Source organism: Delphinapterus leucas, chromosome 16, assembly GCF_059928025.1.
Source record: "Delphinapterus leucas isolate spDelLeu-1000000601 "Yukka" chromosome 16, BTC_Dleu_Yukka2, whole genome shotgun sequence".
Lineage (NCBI taxonomy): Eukaryota > Metazoa > Chordata > Mammalia > Artiodactyla > Monodontidae > Delphinapterus > Delphinapterus leucas.
In genome coordinates, this window is record NC_143144.1 from 69489486 (window position 1) to 69495144 (window position 5659).

Here is a 5659-nt window from a genome sequence, read left to right on the forward strand (position 1 = left end):
GGGGAATGAGGCTGTCTCAGAAGATGCCAGTGTGGGTAGGGGATGATCCTGGAGACAGATGTATTCTCTGGCTAGGAGACCCTGAATTGCACAGGATGGTTCTCAAAATAGGAATTTAACTTAGTTATAGAAAAATAAAGAAACGTATATCTCTTTCACAGCTTAGTTTTTGGACTAAGTTTCATTCCTACTGTGAGATCTCTCACCAATTACTCATTCATATATCTCATATATATTTATCCAACAGTTTTTGTGGCAGGCACTGTTCTAGGTGTTAGGAGTACTACAGTGAAGAAAAGAGACAATCAAAAAGTAATAGAGAGTAGCTGGAGCAGCCGGGGCCCCAGAGGAACCAAATCGGCAGCGGGCGGCGGACGCTTTCTAGGGGCTAAGATGGAGCTTGTACTCAAGGCTGCCGATTATTATTTTTTTACACCGTACATATATCCAGCCACATGGCCAGAGGACAGCATCTTCCGACAAGCTGTCAGTCTCCTGATTATAACAAATCTCGGTGCTTATATCCTTTGTTTCTTTTTTTTTTTTTAAAGGAACTCCTTCCTTTCTTTCTTTCTTTCTTTCTTTCTTCTTTCTTTCTTTCTTTCTTTCTTTCTTTCTTTCTTTTTGGCTGTGTTGGGTCTTCGTTTCTGTGTGAGGGCTTTCTCTAGTTGCGGCGAGTGGGGGCCACTCTTCATCGCGGTGTACGGGCCTCTCACTATCGCGGCCTCTCTTGGTGCGGAGCACAGGCTCCAGGCGCGCAGGCTCAGTAGTTGTGACTCACGGGCCTAGTCGCTCCGCGGCATGTGGGATCTTCCCAGACCAGGGCTCGAACCCGTGTCCCCTGAATTGGCAGGCAGATTCTCAACCACTGAGCCACCAGGGAAGCCCAACACCCACAATTTTTAAAGAACCAAGTCTATCAAGAGATTATGCATTCTGTCCAGTCAATGCCACAGATAAGCATCCCCACGGTCTCAGTGCTCCTGCTAGAGGTTACAGCAAACTACATGACAGTATAGAGGAGTTTCCATACGGCTGGCTTCGATTCATTGCTTGTGTACTGTCCTTTCTCTTTTTCACTGACATGCTGATCTACTGGATTCACAGAGGCCTTCATCATAGACTTGTATATAAGCGCTTACACAAACCTCATCATATCTGGAAGATCCCAACTCCATTTGCAAGTCATGCTTTTCATCCTCTGGATGGCTTCCTTCAGGGTCTACCTTACCACATATACCCATTTATCTTCCCATTACACAAGGTAGTTCATTTAGGTTTGTACGTCTTGGTCAATATCTGGACAATTTCTATTCATGATGGTGATTTTCGTGCTCCCCATATCTTCAGGCCATTTATTAATGGCTCAGCTCATCACACAGACCACCACATGCTCTTTGACTATAACTATGGACAGTATTTCACATTGTGGGATAGAATTGGAGGCTCATTCAAAAATCCCTCCTCCTTTGAAGGGAACAGACCACTTAATCATGTGAAGAAGATGACAGAAAAAAAGTGCAACAGCCATGCAGTAAGTGGTTGTAAAAATGAAAAATTATTCAATGGAGAGTTTACAAAGACTGAGTAGATTATTGCCCAATTATTAAATATTTTTAAACAAGGAAAATAATCTACAGCCAGGACGCATAGCAAGTGAACAGTATCATTTGAAAATCAGTATTGTGGGTACAGGTGAGGAACGACCATAATGGTAGAACAAGGGAACATGCCGTGAACACCATGACTTTAACCTCGTGCTCAAAATACTGAATGTTGGTCTAAGGGAGAAGTTATGTCTTTCCAGCCAGTAAATCTGTAATTTGTATAGCCTCAACAACAGTTTTTTAAAAGGTAGAGGATAAATTATTGAGGGGACTAGGTTATGTCCTTTTGCCTTAATTCATCCATATTCATTAAGTAAAATTCATTGTGCTTAATGATATCAAGACTAAACACCATAACAAAGAAGTACTAATATGAAGATGGTTCCTTGTTTCAGGAATGATTAAGTACTCAGAATTAGTATGATAACAACTACTTGTACTTTGTTGAAGTGGAAAAATCAGTGTGAAAATAAATCGTGATATAATGTATTAGTAGCTCAGTGACCTGATTAATAGCAGGTGTTATATAAGATTATTGTCTTCCTACACATAGAAAACTTATTCTCTGGAGACACTGTCAACTGTTACATTTTACTGATGAACAAATAAATTGGAATTTTAGAAAATATTAATACTACCATGATTTAATCCAGATTTGGGATTATTTAAAGATTTTGATGGTTATTGTTTTCAACCATTATTTAATAAGTGTAAAATTATATGACCCTGATTGTATTTAGAAAGGGAAATTTGATGCCCAAAGAATATATTAGACACACTGGTTTTTTAATTAAATTGATGCACTGCACTTTTGGTATGTTTCAAAGTTACAATTTCGGTGATTTTCTATAAAAGGAAACAATTGCCAAATATTTAGGCCTATCACTGAAGATTAGTTTTGAAATCTTATTTCCCCTCCTCCTTCTTCATTTTCCCCCACTCCCTCTGCAAAAAGATTTAACAAATACTTTCATAAAGAAATGTCGTGTGTTGTAACATAAATATGTTGGGAAAACATGGTTTCCAAAGGCATTCTCTAAGCTGTTTATGTAAAATCAATAAAAGTTGATTATGACTATTAAAAAAAAAAGTAATAGATACATGGTACGTCCATACAATAAAATGTTATTTGGTAATAAAAAGAAATCAAATACTGATACGCGCTACAACTTCGATGAACCTTGATAATATTATACAGAGTAAAAGAAGCCAAACACAAATGACCACAAATGATTCTGTTTCTATGAATTGTCCAGAGTAGGCAAATCCATGGAGATAGAAAATAGATTAGTGGTTGCCAGGGGTTGGGGGGGCGGGGATGTTTGGGAGAAGGAAGGAAGGACTGCTAATGGATAAAGGATTATTTTGTGTGATGATGAAAATCTTCTAAAACTGACTGTGGTGATGGCTGAACAGCTCTGTAAATTTACTAAAAACCATTGAATTGTACACTTCAAATGGGTGAATTGTATGGTATGTGAATTACATCTTAAGAAAGCTGTTAAAAAAGAAATTAAAATTTAAATATTACATTTAAATTTCTAATAAAAATTAATAGAAGTTGAAATAGAACATTTAAGATTAATGGAACAAGTTGCTCACTAAATGACAGCTGTCATTATTTTCATGTATTTGTTATGATGCAGTTAATTAATACTTCTCGCTTTGAGTCCTCCAGAACGCAAAAGAATGTCAGGCATGAATCAACCTGGCCCGAACTCAAACTCAAACTGAGAAGGCTGCCAAAAATCAACATATAGTGTGGATTCTCTGGGTTTTCCTTGTCCCTGCCTTTTGAGTTTTCATTAGTCCAGGGAAGTGAGAGCCAGCAAGCAGGTTGGATGGAATTTCCTTAACTGGGAGCTGTTGAGAAAAGTTACCTGAGCCTATTTAGGTGCTGGCCTGACTTCAAATGGTTCCCTGGAAGTAAAGCCTGAAAGAAGCACTTGGGAGCAAGTAATTTCTTGGGAAAAGATCCCAGGAAGCCGGATGAGGGACATAGGAAAGTGAGACCAGCACGGAGAAAGTCAGTTAAGGGTACATTATGGAGCTGGTTACCGCCTTGGGAAACGGAGCCCAGTCCCCCCAGGGACGGTATAGGATGTGAGCCTGAAGGACTGGAGACTGAGGCATTTACCTGTCAGCCACTCTCCTCATGGTTGAGGGTTTCTCCAGCGACACTAAGGGCCCCCAGCTCCAGGCTATACCTACACGTGGGCTGAGCAGGCTTCCTCAGCTACAGAGAAAGCCCTGACACTGACAATGGGCAAAGAAGTGTCCACCACCACCGCCCAAAGCTGGGGGGCCGGGCAAGGAGTTGTGACGTGGGGCACAAAAAGAGGTTGCTTCATGGTGCAAGGGGCCCTGGGTGCTCACTGTCTAGAAAGGATACAGGTGTGAGGAAGTGGGGGGCGGGGGGCTGCCGTAGCTAGGTGAGCATCCTCTGAACATGACCAAGCCACTGTGGAAAGGGAGAGGGCCTTGTTCTAGACACTCGCCAGGCATTGACTCATTCTTTGCCTGCAACTGATCGGAGAGATGCTCTTCCATTTCAGGAGAGGAGACAGCTTGGAGCAATTAAATAAGCTGCCCAAAGTGACCCCGGGAAGGTAAAGCAAGGCTGGGATTCAAACTGAGGACCCCACCCGATCACAAAAGTTCATCTAATGTTTCTCTAACTTCTTTGATGATAACACATTATGAAATATATTTTACATAAGGACTCAGGTCACACTCAACACACACATATACTGTATAACTGAAAGTTTCACAACCTCTCTTCCTATGGACAATGCCTCTGATGTTTGATGCTATTCCATTTTATTTTTAAAATGCCAGTTGCAGCCACCAAATTGATTTCACAATTCACTGCTGTGCCACAGCCCATGGCATGGAAAGAACACTGGATTACTTATTTATCTGATTACTTATCAGACACTTACACTGAATCCCACCCAAGTCACTCCCTCATTCCTAATAATTATCATATTATTTTGAGGCATCCCTCTCCCTCAATCTTGGCCAGTTCCCGGTTCAATGTTCTTAAAACTGGGTCAGTTTTCTTCAGAGCACCAACCTCAGTTCGTACTTAACCACATCCATTTGTGTGGTTATTGGATTCGTGTCTGTCTTCCACGGACTGCCAGGTCCACTCTGACCGAGTCTACTTGGGCTCACATGTCTTCTAGCACAACAGAGAGTCTAATATACAGCAGGTGCTTGGTATTTGTTTAATGACTTTATTGTCATAAGAACCAGCGGTTTGAGGTCACTGCTCCCCGGTGCGTTCTATAACTCCTTTCCTCTTCACAGTAACCCCATGAGTGGACAGACCTGGGAGTCAGCTGCTTAGGTTCAAACCCTGCCTCCAAATCCTTCAAGTTGTGTGATCTTCAGCAAGTTTCCTATCTGCAAAAGAGAGGTGATAATGGCCCACCTCAAGGAAGTCGTGTGAGGATTAATTGATAAAATCTTAATGAACGACAGCAAAAATAAAAGCTAGTTTACTGTAAAAAGCCCTGACAGGAAATATAATCAAATGAGGCTGGTGTTATGGGTAGAAGTGTGTTGTGTCCCCCCACCACCACCGGCAAAGATATGTTGAAGTCCTAACAATTTCTGGTACATTAAAATGAGACCTTATTAGGAAATAGGGGTGTTGCAGATGTAATTAGTTAAGATGAGGTTCTACTCGAGTAGGGTGGGCTATTAATCCAAGATGACAGGTGTCCTATTGCAAGACAGCCACGTGAAGACAGAGACACAGGGAGAACACCATGTGACAACAAAGGCAGAGATCTGAGTGGGGCAACTGCAAGCCAAGGAATGCCAAGGACCTCTGGCAAACCATCAGAAGCCAGAAAGAAGCGAACTCGTATTCCCCTACAAGTGTCACAGGGAGCGTGGCTCCGCTGACATCTTGATTATGGAATTCTAGCCTCCAGAACTGGGAGACAATAAAGTTCTGTTGTTTAAAGTCAAAAAAGAAAAAGGAAAGGAAAAGAGAAATAAAAAAGAAAATTCAAAGAACAATAGTCATTATTATCATCTTT

General features: G+C 41.2%; 1 pseudogene; it reads left to right on the top strand.

The window, feature by feature from the left end:
• The first annotated feature begins 282 nt into the window (after positions 1–282).
• On the top strand, positions 283–2018 carry LOC111172611 (lathosterol oxidase-like; annotated as a pseudogene).
• The last annotated feature ends 3641 nt before the right edge of the window (positions 2019–5659 follow it).